Here is a 14,118-nt window from a genome sequence, read left to right on the forward strand (position 1 = left end):
GACTGACCTCAGAGTCTCCAGTCTACAGTCTGGACTCTCCACAAGTTCACGCAGCTCCTTCACATCTGGATCCTGCAAGAGGTTTCCTCTCAGGTCCAGTTCTCTGAGATGGGAGGGGTTGGACTTCAGAGCTGAGGCCAGAGAAGAACAGCTGATCTCTGACAACCAACAGCATCTCAACCTGAAAAAGAACAAATAATGGAGATCAGATGACTGATAATCAGCATACTTTTCAAGTATCCCATTTTGGCTGGGATTTTCCTGTATTTTACCCTCCTTTCCCAGCCCCCTCTGGTTTTAGTATTTTCTCGTAACTTTCCTGTATTTAACCTGCATTTATTAAAAATAATAATAATACCCCAGTCTGACCTCTGCCACCTGCTACACTAACCTACTGCATGTACTGTAGGTGTCGCAAGGTTAGTGTGACATTGTCAGACTAGAGAGACAACAATGCGACAGAAAAAAATAACAGCAGGGAAAAACAGAGATAAGGCAGGAAACCAGCTCCTTTGTTTCCTGTCTGCCATTATTGGACATACTGATTAATCCAGGTGTGACTGACCTCAGTAGTCATAACAACAATGGTCAGACACACCTGGATTAATCAGTATGTCCAATAATGAAAGACAGGAAACAAAGGAGCTGGCTGACGTTCAGGACATAGTGGAGCTGCATAAAGCCAATTGCAGTTTGTAGGTAGTTAACAAGTGGTGATTTTAGCTTTCTTGTCCATCTGTCTTAAAATGTACGGGATACTGGAGCTTAGTTGGGGTGGTGGGACGTCTCGGGGCAGGTGCTGGAAAATATCCCTTATTTTCAAATCCAAAACTTGATGAGTATGAATCAGTCAGAAATGTCTTGATCCAGACCTTCTCCACCTTTTCAAACTCATCACCCACTTTAACATCTCAAATGTTGCTGGTCCACATCAGACCTTGTTCCAATACAAAGACCAAGACCAAGATTTAAAGATCCAGTCCAGATTAATATATTGAACAAGTAAATTCAAGTTTTGGAAAAGACTGACAACTTTTATTATTATTATTAGAAACAACTGTAAACATGAAACAACAGCGATTTTTAATAAAAGTGAAGATATTCAACTTAAATGTGAATATAAATTCTGGATTAAACAAATCTACAACAACTGAACAGACCTCAGGATCTGCAGTCTACAATGTGGACTCTTCAGAAAACCACACAGATCCTTCAGTCCTGAATCCTGCAGGTTGTTGTTGTGACTCAGGTCCAGTTCTCTGAGATGGGAGGGGTTGGACTTCAGAGCTGAGACCAGAGAAGAACAGCTGATCTCTGACAACCTGCAGTTCTCCAACCTGAGTAAAGAATAAAAGATGTGACTTTAGGAGACAAAGTTCCTTCTTGAAAGTGTTCAGTGTTTCATCATCTGTTCAGAGCTGAAGGTTTAGAAAGTAGAAGTTTACAAAATGAAAGTCCAACAGCTGAACCAACAGGAAGCAGCTTCACAACAGTCAAATACAAACAGTGACAAGATTTAATGAGAAAATGAAACAACACTGTAAAGAACCTGAACTGACTCAAACTGTCAACATTGTGATGTTAACACATCAGAAATAACCAAACAGCAGAGTCAGCCAAACTTTATTTCTATCTCTGATTCTGCCACATATGAACTCCTGTATAACAATCTGAGCTCCGGCAGGTAAGTCCACTCTAAAACCAGTCAAACAGTCTACAAACAAGCTGCAGAAGTTCTAGACAGAAAACCAAACTCATTATTACTGATATATTTGAAGAAACATGAACAGTTGAATGTGGAAATCATACTTAACCCTCCTGTTATCCTTGGGGTCAATATGACCACATTCAATGTTTATCATTCAAAAATATTTGTTGACTTTTTTTTTTTTTTTGCTTCGTATTTCATGACTTTTCCAAATTTGCTGGGTACGATTGATTAAACATAAAATTATCATGAAGACATTTTTCAATGTGCTGAACACATATTGGACACATTGGTATTCCTCTGGGGTCAATTTGACCCCAAGCTGTTTCAGCTGTGTAAAACTGGTCTGCCTGTGTGTGACCCATGTGTGACCTAACATTCCCACACCTATAGGTGCAGAATTGATACTTTTAAGTTGATACATGACATGGGGGGTATGAATGTGTGTGTATCTGACATATTACTAACACCTTCCGAAGTAGAACTGATATTTCCCGTGCTGTGGAGGGCGGGTTTTTCCCCGTCAATGACATTAGTAGTTCATTCAAAGGGAGGAGCAAACATATAAAAGCTTGCTCTCTATCCAAATCATTCCTCATTGTGCTGTGTATACTGCAGTCTGCAAGCTATCTCTCTCTCTCTCTCTCTCTCTCTTCCTTGAAAATGGGCTCTGGGACACTGTGCAGAAGATTCAGCCCCGGACAAAGACACCAAAACAATAACTGAAGCTGAGAGGCCTTATATTGCTGGTAACTGTAACATATAGATTGGGGGGGATTTGTTGGACTAATTTGAATCAAAATATCAGTTCCCCATGAAATCCCACCACTGGCACAGCATCATCCTGCTGGATCTGACAATCTGTTTGATATTCAAACTAAATTGGTATTATGGCTGAAATTTACCAAACTGAACCAATAGAGCCATGTTACATGTGGATGATGTCATTCTGTTGGCTAAGAAAGAAAAAATGTTCACATTATGCTGAACATTGTTCCAAAACGGTGCTGGAAGTGGAGACTAATTGAGAACCAAGACAAAACACAAGTGGTGAATTTTAGGCCAAGTTGAATGTTGTTAATCTTGGGACAGTAATGCTGTCCTACACTGATCAGTGTAAATGTCTTGGCCTGAGGTTGGACCAACACATGACATTTAACCCAGCTGTCAGTGTTTTAGCTCAGTCTGCAGGTAGAGCCCTGAACAAGTCTGAACACTGTGCTCATCTGGGAGTTCATACTTTCACTCTGTTCTATAGTTTGTGTGTGTGTGTGTGTGTGTGTGTGTGTCAGACGATGCTTCTGCTGTCTGGGGATTCTGTGAATATTCTCTTTGTAATACTCAGCATCATAGAGCTATTGGTTATCTTACAGCAGTACACAAATGGACCTCAGTGTTGGCTCTTCATGGTGATTTGGGTTGGGAGCCCTCGAGTATCAGACATAAGAGACAAATGCTCCAGCTGTGGAACAGATCTGTGAAGCTGCCTGATCATAGAATTACTAAAAAGATATTTCATTCTGACACGTTGCATCACCATCCCTGGGCCAGTGAGCTGAAATTAATATTCTATACGAGTGATTTATGAACTCTTTCTTCATTTCTCCTGCTTGTGTGATGATTGACTTTTTCTTTGCAAAGAAAATAAAAACTTGTCGGCCAGAAAAGTCTGTATTTCATTCTTCACCAGCAACAGAGAATTTCCACAACAGAAATGACACACAAATGTGTCTACAGTAGCGGACTAACAAAGGTCAGTGGAACTCCTCTAATGGGCTGTTGTCACAAGGAGCTTTGTGAACACTCCTACAGAGGTTAAATACCTGGGTCCAACTCCACTGTCTGTCAGATTAGTGAGGACTAGTCAGACCGATGGGTTGAACTGATGAAGCCCCTGAGATAAGAGGCCAAACATCTTCTTAGACAAACCTAAGTGCAGTTTCTTTCAATTCGACACGCAAATAAATAAATAAATGGAAAAAAAAACCACAAACTACAATCTGCATATTAACATACAAATATTCATTAATATATGATGTCCCATTTCAAAAATACAAGATTGATTGATAAACTGCTGGCAATTAAAATGTAATTTTCAAATTAATAGAAAACTGTTTTCCAAAGTTACTTTCAAACCATTTAACAGTTTAAATGTTTAAAACCTGAAGATGATTTTCCGTAATAAATATAAACCTGTCTGCAGGTCAGAGTCACCACAACTGTAACATCATATTAATCTGAGAGCAGAAATAAAACATGAGTCTGACCTCAGAGTCTCCAGTCTACAGTGAGGACTCTTCAGAAAACCACACAGATCCTTCACTTCTGAATCCTGCAGGTCATTGTTGTGACTCAGGTCCAGTTTTCTGAGATGGGAGGGGTTGGACTTCAGAGCTGAGACCAGAGAAGAACAGCTGATCTCTGACAAACTGGAGTTGTCAAATCTGAATAAGGAATAAAAGATGCAGATAAAATCATTGATAATCAGTCAGAAATGTTCACAAGACTTTAAAGTAAAGTGCCACCACAAAGGAAAGTTCTGCTTTGATGTGAAGATGAAGCTGTAAAATCTTCTAAATGAAGAACATTTCAACATGTGTGGGACTGTTTGTTTTCAAAGTGTGTAGAACAGCTTTTTGATGTTGACTCCGTCCACAGCAGCTCATCACTCAGCTTCTGTACCGCTGCTCTGAACTCCATCTACTGCAGTAACACACTGAGTATGACCACACCACAAAGAAACACAACTATCACTGTGCTGCACATGAACTGTGCTCAGTGCAGGGAAACCTGTGGTGGAGCTCCAATCCTTTGGAAATAACAGCTTTCAGAGCACAGGGGGGCCACGGCCACGTGTCTGAAAGCCCCATGAGGGCTGGAGTCTCAATAACACAACTGACTCTGGTCCTCAGCTCCACACCCTCCAAGTCTGAAGACATTTATTAGGACTTTAGATTAAAGATCTACCACAGTGGACTGACCTCAGAGTCTCCAGTCTACAGTCTGGACTCTCCACAAGATCACGCAGCTCCTTCACATCTGGATCCTGCAGGAGGTTTCCTCTCAGGTCCAGTTCTCTGAGATGGGAGGGGTTGGACTTCAGAGCTGAGGCCAGAGAAGAACAGCTGATCTCTGACAACCAACAGCATCTCAACCTGGAAAAGAACAAATCATGGAGATCAGATGACTGATAATCAGCATACTTTTCAAGTATCCCGTTTTGGCTGGGATTTTCCTGTATTTTACCCTCCTTTCCCAGCCCCACTTGGTATTAGTATTTTCCTGTAAACTTCCTGTATTTAACCTGCATTTATTAAAAATAATAATAATACCCCACTCTGACCTCTGCCACCTGCTACACTAACCTACTGCATGTACTGTAGGTGTCGCAAGGTTAGTGTGACATTGTCAGACTAGAGAGACAACAATGCAACAGAAAAAAATAACAGCAGGGAAAAACAGAGATAAGGCAGGAAACCAGCTCCTTTGTTTCCTGTCTGCCATTATTGGACATACTGATTAATCCAGGTGTGACTGACCTCAGTAGTCATAACAACAATGGTCAGACACACCTGGATTAATCAGTATGTCCAATAATGAAAGACAGGAAACAAAGGAGCTGGCTGACGTTCAGGACATAGTGGAGCTGCATAAAGCCAATTGCAGTTTGTAGGTAGTTAACAAGTGGTGATTTTAGCTTTCTTGACCATCTCTTTTAAAATGTTCGGGATACTGGAGCTTAGTTGGGGTGGTGGGACGTCTCGGGGCAGGTGCTGGAAAATATCCCTTATTTTCAAATCCAAAACTTGATGAGTATGAATCAGTCAGAAATGTCTTGATCCAGACTTTCTCCACCTTTTCAAACTCATCACCCACTTTAACATCTCAAATGTTGCTGGTCCACATCAGACCTTGTTCCAATACAAAGACCAAGACCAAGATTTAAAGATCCGGTCCAGATTAATATATTGAACAAGTAAATTCAAGTTTTGGAAAAGACTGACAACTTTTATTATTATTATTAGAAACAACTGTAAACATGAAACAACAGCGATTTTTAATAAAAGTGAAGATATTCAACTTAAATGTGAATATAAATTCTGGATTAAACAAATCTACAACAACTGAACAGACCTCAGGATCTGCAGTCTACAATCTGGACTCTTCAGAAAACCACACAGATCCTTCAGTCCTGAATCCTGCAGGTTGTTGTTGTGACTCAGGTCCAGTTCTCTGAGATGGGAGGGGTTGGACTTCAGAGCTGAGACCAGAGAAGAACAGCTGATCTCTGACAAACTGCAGCCCCACAACCTGAGTAAAGAATAAAAGATGTGACTTTAGGAGACAAAGTTCCTGCTTGAAAGTGTTCAATGTTTCATCATCCGTTCAGAGCTGAAGGTTTAGAAAGTAGAAGTTGAGAAAATGAAAGTCAAACAGCTGAACCAACAGGAAGCAGCTTCACAACAGTCAAATACAAACATTGACAAGATTTAATGAGAAAATGAAACAACACTGTAAAAAACCTGAACTCATTCAAACTGTCAACATTGTGATTTGAACACATCAGAAATAACCAAACAGCAGAGTCAGCCAAACTTTATTTCTATCTCTGATTCTGCCACATATGAACTCCTGTATAACAATCTGAGCTCTGGCAGGTAAGTCCACTCTAAAACCAGTCAAACAGTCTACAAACAAGCTGCAGAAGCTCTAGACAGAAAATCTAACTCATCATTAATGATATAATGATATAACATGAATAACTGAATGTGGAAATCATCATCTCTGCCCCGGTAACCTGACCTGCTGCCTGTCTCTAGACTCTGCCTCTGCCTGCCGTCTGTTTGGGCTGCTGCACGTAGTCAATAAAGTTCTCAGCTGTTCCAGTCTAGACTTGTGCCATTCTTGGGTGAGAGAGCGAACCCATCACAGTTTTGTTGTTCTGTGTATGAGCACCTCAGAGGTGTTTTTGTTGGCAAAAGGGTTTATGTTTGTGTTGATTTCTTTGATTTTGGATGATTCTAAGAAACATTGAAATAAGATTTTAATATTTCAAATTAATATGCGATGTCCCCTTTCAAAAACATTAGATTAATGTTTTCCATTCCAATGTCATTTTCAAATAAACTTTTTTGAATGCTATTTTTAACCATTTAACAGTTAAATGTCTAAAACCTGAAGAGGATTTTCCCTCATAAATATAAACCTGTCTGCAGGTCAGAGTCACCACAACTGTAACATCATATTAATCTGAGAGCAGAAATAAAACATGAGTCTGACCTCAGAGTCTCCAGTCTACAGTGAGGACTCTTCAGAAAACCACACAGATCCTTCACTCCTGAATCCTTCAGGTTGTTCCAACTCAGGTCCAGTTCTCTGAGATTGGAGGGGTTGGACTTCAGAGCTGAGACCAGAGAAAAACAGTTGATCTCTGACAAACTGCAGTTCACCAACCTGAGTAAAGAATAAAAGATGTGACTTTAGGAGACAAAGTTCCTTCTTGAAAGTGTTCAGTGTTTCATCATCTGTTCAGAGCTGAAGGTTTAGAAAGTAGAAGTTTACAAAATGAAATTCAAACAGCTGAAACAACAGGAAGCAGCTTCACAACAGTCAAATACAAACAGTGACAAGATTTAATGAGAAAATGAAACAACACCTGAAACAACCCGAACTGACTCAAACTGTCAACATTGTGACTTTAACACATCAGAAATAACCAAACAGCAGAGTCAGCCAAACTTTATTTCTATCTCTGATTCTGCCACATATGAACTCCTGTATAACAATCTGAGCTCTGGCAGGTAAGTCCACTCTAAAACCAGTCAAACAGTCTCCAAACAAGCTGCAGAAGTTCTAGACAAAAAACCAAACTCATCATTACTGATATATTTGAAGAAACATGAATAGTTTAATGTAGAAATCATACTTAACCCTCCTATTATCCTTCAGGTCAATTCGCCCACATTCAATGTTTATCATTCAAAAAATATATAAATATTGACTTTTTTGCTTTGTATTTCATGACTTCTCCAAATTTGATGAGGACAATTGATTAAGCATAAAATTATCATGAAGACATTTTTCAAGATGCTGAACACATATTGCACACATATTGTTCTTGGGATGACAAATATGTCAGTACGAATTTAGAGGGGAAGCGTGTGTATGGGGCTAAGAAAGAAAAAGTGTTCACATTATGCTTAACATTGTTCCAAAACGGTGCTGGAAGTGGAGACTAATGGAGAACCAAGACAAAACACAAGTGGTGAATTTTAGGCCAAGTTGAATGTTGTTAATCTTGGGACAGTACTGCTGTCCTACACTGATCAGTATTAATGTCCTGACGTTGGACCAACACATGACATTTAACCCAGCTGTCAGTGTTTTAGCTCAGTCTGCAGGTAGAGCCCTGAACAAGTCTGAACACTGTGCTCATCTGGGAGTTCATACTTTCACTCTGTTCTGTAATGTGTGTGTGTGTGTGTGTGTGTGTGTGTGTGTGTGTGTGTGTGTGTGTGTGTGTGTGTGTGTGTCAGACGATGCTTCTGCTGTCTGGGGATTCTGTGAATATTCTCTTTGTAATACTCAGCATCATAGAGTTATTGGTTATCTTACAGCAGTACACAAATGGACCTCAGTGTTGGCTCTTCATGGTGATTTGGGTTGGGAGCCCTCGAGTATCAGACATAAGAGACAAATGCTCCAGCTCTGGAACAGATCTGTGAAGCAGCCTGATCATAGAATTACTAAAAAGATATTTCATTCTGACACTTTGGCCCAATCCCAAAGTTCACCTACTCACTACCACCAGCCCTTAACCTTCAAAAGGAAGTCACAAGGAGTATAGCTTTGCTTCTTCCCAAGGAATTGGAACACCACTTGCTACGTCACTGCATAGTTTACATTCAGGAACGCAAGCGACAGGGTATTCCCAGCAGCAACAAATTATGTCATCAAAAAAAAAAAAAAAAAAAAAAAAGACAGGAATTTACAGTTGCGATCATTCTTTTAGATTTCATCATGCTTCGGTGGATAAATAAACCAAGAGATACACAGAGAAGAATACACCATTGACATCTGTTGTCTTGTGATTTTTTTGTGGTTTTTTTTCCCCCTCAGACTTCTCCGCATCATCTCGCTCACGGACTGGCCCTACCTCGGGAAGTCAGCATCGGAAAACCCTCGACGTTAAGGGCTAGATTCATAGCCCCTACCCCTCATTATGCCCCCTTCCCCTACGTGAAAAAAGTGATTGGGACACCACTACCCTCACAGGAACGTGCAAAATGTAGGGGTATGGGTATTGGGACTGGGCCTTTGCATCACCATCCCTGGGCCAGTGAGCTGAAATCAATATTCTGAGCGATTTATCTGATATTTTCCAAAATAAATGATGTTGTAGAATTAACATCAATATTATTATATTCCAAAAACAGAGAGATAAATGGTCTCTTGATGTTTGGAGGAAGCCAAAATGAAGAATCTACTGCCTTATAAAGAACTCTGTTATGACCTTTGATCATTTGTATATATTGTTGTTTGCCCTCCTTGTTCTCAGGATGGAGTCCACTCTCTGTGTGTGTCCCATTTCCTGTTCAGGTGTAGAGATGGGATTGGCTGGTTCTACTCTTTAAAAGGGAAGTTCTCCTGTACTGGGGTGACTCCTCCTCCTGCTCCCAGCTCTGGATCATGCTGGGCTGTGCATGTGTAGTTTTGTTTTACTTGTTTATGTTACAAATAGCAGTGTTAGTAGCTGTCATAGCTTTAGGGGAGGGAATTTGTTTTTGTCAATCTTGTTCTCCTATTTCATCGTCAGGGAGGTAGGGTTGTTTTTTTTATTTATTTTTCTTCAGGTTATATTTTTCAAACCTTACTTGACTATGATTAAAACTCATAAACAACAACAGAACAACAAACATTCATTAAAGTAAAGACATAGTAACACAAATACTGTATAGTGATGCATTGATTCTGTTCTATGTTCAACCAATAGGTTGTGGTCGAAAACAAAACTGCAGAACAGCCCTTTACCTCCTGACAGGAAAGGGAGGGGGAAAGGAATGTGAGTGAAAAAAAAAAAAAAAACAAAAACTGGTAAGTTAACAAATGAGTGGCAACTGTGAACTGGTGGAAGGAAAAAGCTACTGACACAAACAGCAAGACAACAACAGAGAGGAGTGACAGTGAGGGGAACAAAGAAAATCTGTCCAGGTTCATTCAACTCTGCCTGCTAATCAAAGAGATGTTGAGAAAATAAGAAAGCAGTAACACCAGGAAGAGAACCAGCTGGATTCACTGGAGGTTTGGAAACCCATGGCCTGAGGAGTGGTGATGATCCCAGGAGTACCAAGGAGGAAAAAGGTGCCTGTATACTGGGACTCCATACCTGCCTGGAGGAGCCCCACAACAGAGCTAAGTACAGTCCATCACTGTCCCCTCAACCATTTAACACACTGATCCACCATAAGTCCACTCACACAATGAACCCCGGAGGAACACACCCACACCCACACACATTCTTTTGGGGCATTGATGATTTAAGTTTTGTGTTGCCATGATTTGTGATAACAGGGTGAACTGTGATATTTTGTTTACCCACACACCTAAATAATGACATCAAATCTGACAGGACAATAGTGTCTTTTGATCCAGCTCCTGTCTGGCGCCCAACTACAAAGTGTGTTTGTAACCGTTTCTAGACCCGAAGTTAGAAGGTTCATTCATTCACAGAGCATCATATCAGCAGTCCACTCAACCTCTGGTGTCTTTGAGCCCCTTAAATATTTTCCTGAATGAGAACTCCATCAGCGCAACTGTGACAGATGCCAAAAGCAGCAGAAAGGTTGTGTCCACCTCCCTAAAAGTAAATGATCCTCAGTGAACATAGAAGACACCACGATGAACCAAAATCTACAAACCTCTTCAGTTTTCAATTTTTACCCATTTAAATAAAAATGTATCATAAAAAAATAAAGATACAGTTTTAGTATTCACACAAACATGAATTCTGACCTGAGAGTTTCCAGCTCACAGTGTGGACTCTTCAGTCCAGCAGACAGCAGCTTCACTCCTGAATCCTGCAGGTTGTTGTTACTCAGGTCCAGATCTGTCAGACTAGAGGACTGGGAGCTGAGGACTGAGGACAAAGCTTCACAGCTTCTCTCTGAGAGGTTACAGCCACTCAGTCTGAAGAGGAATCAGCAAAATAAGATAAATTATTAAAGAAACATGTTTTTGATTCTCAACTAAAAAAAGATCCAGTTGATCTTGTTGGATTTATGTGCACATACAGAACTTTGTTGGAGGCTTTGACCACTGGCAGCAGCCTCAGAAGAGCCTCTTCTGAAGCAGAGTATTTCTTCAGGTCAAACACGTCCAGATCTTTTTCTGATGACAGTAAGATGAAGACCAGAGCTGACCATTGAGCAGGAGACAGTTTATCTGTGGAGAGACGTCCTGATCTCAGGGACTGTTGGATCTCCTCCACCAGAGAACCATCATTCAGTTCATTCAGACAGTGAAACAGGTTGATACTTTTCTCTGGAGACACATTCTCACTGATCTTTGTCTTGATGTACTGGACTGTTTTCTGATTGGTCTCTGAGATACTTCCTGTCTGTGTCACCAGGCCTCGTAGGAGAGTTTGGTTGGTCTGCAGTGAAAGACCCAGAAGGAACCGGAGGAACAAGTCCAGGTGTCCATTTGGACTCTGTAAGGCCTCATCCACAGCACTCTGGTAGAGAATTAAAGGTTCAGGTTTATTTCCAAACAGTTTTGACCACATGGAGGTTGTTTGTTTTTCTGCCATCAGATTGACTCCAGAGTTGATGAAGGTCAGATGGACATGAAGAGCAGCCAGAAACTCCTGAACACTCAGATGGACGAAGCAGAAGACCTTGTCCTGGTACAGCCCTGTCTCCTCTTTGAAGATCTGTGTCAACACTCCTGAGTAAACTGATGCTGCTCTGATATCGATGCCACACTCTGTCAGGTCTGATTCATAGAAGATCAGGTTTCCTTTCTGCAGCTGCTCAAAAGCCACTTTTCCCAGAGACTCCATCATCTTCCTGGTCTCTGGACTCCAGTGTGGATCTGACTCAGCTCCTCCATCGTACTTGACCTTCTTCAGTTTGGACTGAACCACCAGGAAGTGGATGTACATCTCAGTCAGGGTCTTGGGCAGCTCTCCTCCCTCTCTGGTCTTCAACACCTCCTCCAGAACTGTAGCAGTGATCCAGCAGAAGACTGGGATGTGGCACATGATGTGGAGGCTTCGTGAGGTCTTGATGTGGGAGATGATCCTGCTGGCCTGCTCCTCATGTCTGAACCTCTTCCTGAAGTACTCCTCCTTCTCGGGGTCATTGAACCCTCTGACCTCTGTCACCATGTCAACACACTGAGGAGGGATCTGATTGGCTGCTGCAGGTCGTGTGGTTATCCAGAGGCGAGCAGAGGGAAGCAGTTTCCTCCTGATGAGGTTTGTCAGCAGCACGTCCACTGAGGTGGACTCTGTAGGATCAGTCAGGACCTCAGTGTTGTGGAAGTCCAGAGGAAGTCGACACTCATCCAGACCGTCAAAGATGAACACAACCTGGAAGTGATCAAAGCTGCACATTCCTGCTTCTTTGGTTTCAGTGAAGAAGAGATGAACAAGTTCCACCAAGCTGAACTTCTTCTCTTTCAGCACATTCAGCTCTCTGAAGGTGAAGGGGAATGTGAACTCTATGTCCTGGTTGGCTTTGTCTTCAGCCCAGTCCAGAGTGAACTTCTGTGTTAAGACGGTTTTCCCAATGCCAGCCACTCCCTTTGTCATCACTGTTCTGATTGGTTGGTCTCTTCCAGGTGGGGGTTTAAAGATGTCTTCTTGTCTGATGCTTGTTTCTGCTCTGTCCTGTTTCCTGGATGCTGTTTCAATCTGTCTGACCTCATGTTCCTCATTGACCTCTCCAGTCCCTCCCTCTGTGATGTAGAGCTCTGTGTAGATCTGATTCAGAAGGGTTGGGTTTCCTGCTTTAGAGATCCCCTCAAATACACACTGGAACTTCTTCTTCAGGGCAGATTTGAGTTTACGGTGACAAATTGGTGCATTAAACTCTGAATGGGCAAAATACAATTAAGATCAAGAAATAAATTACCAGGTTGATGCTTATTTCTCTTAAAGAATAAGAATATGATCATATTTCTCCTCAGACTTTCATAAATATCTAATTGATCCATCATGTTAAATCCTCTTACTGCTCTGCAGACAGTCAGCCAGCTCCTCCTGCTTCATCCTCCTCAGGAAGTTCACTGTGATCTTCAGAAATGCCTCTCTGCTCCTCCTCTGCTCTTCATCCACCTCATCATCCTCATTCTTGATGAATTGTGGGTAATCTGGACTCAGACTCCTTTTGATTTCCTTCAGCTCGTTCTTCACAAAACAGACAATGTTCTCCTCCAGCAGCTGGAACACAATAACATCCTGTGTAAAGTTCACTCTCAGTATAAACTGATGGATCAAAGCATCAGATCATCAGTCAGCAGAGTTCAACTTTAGCTGCTGCTGTATCATCTGCTGCCACGTCTCTTTCCAGAGCTACACAGAAAGATTCATACCTGCTGACTTCACTAAACTAACTTCACTGGTGTAACTTACTAAGTTTGACTTTAGATTCTGACAACACAGAGATCCAGATCATCACATGAAGACCGAACTGATACAGCCCTTCAACACATCAACTTAGGAAGGTTTCTAGCTAAGTTGATGGTCAAAGGAAGACTTTTCTTTAGGATTCACCGTAGATGAAAAAAAAAGGAGCAGAAATGTTTTGTAAAAGTCTCCAACAGACCATATTCATACAGAACATATCTGTTGAGGCTGATGGATTATTGCTCTGTGGTGAACTACAACTCCCAGTCCTCTCCCACTCTCTCCCACCCCAAACCTGTTCAATCCCAATTCAACTCCTGTCTGTCACAGAGTAAAGCTCTACTGGTCTAAAGAGTGCAGCTTCAAACTCAAGTCTTTGTTGGTGTCTGTTGTAGTCACTGGATGAACATTTACACACCATAAATATGGAGTCCAGGTCTGTGTGATGATGTTTGTCAGACTGAACTCTGAGGAGAAAAGACACAAACACACAGTTTGTTCCAGGAGTTTTCTATGAACACCAGAGAAACTGATAGACAAGCTTTGATACCTTTAATGAGTCAAACAACAACAAATGATCAGCTTTTACCTTTTTCCTTTGATAAAGTCATCCATAGACTGATCACTCTTCATGGACACACAGCTGGATACAGCAGACTGTTGTCCTCCCTTAAAGTCAATAGGTTGATTCATAGACCAATCACTCTTCATGGACACACAGCTCAGTTCAGGAGAATCTAGTCTTGACTTCTGGTTGCTAGAAGAAACAGAGTTGACATTA

Source organism: Echeneis naucrates, chromosome 2 (assembly GCF_900963305.1).
Source record: "Echeneis naucrates chromosome 2, fEcheNa1.1, whole genome shotgun sequence".
Taxonomy (NCBI): Eukaryota; Metazoa; Chordata; class Actinopteri; order Carangiformes; family Echeneidae; genus Echeneis; species Echeneis naucrates.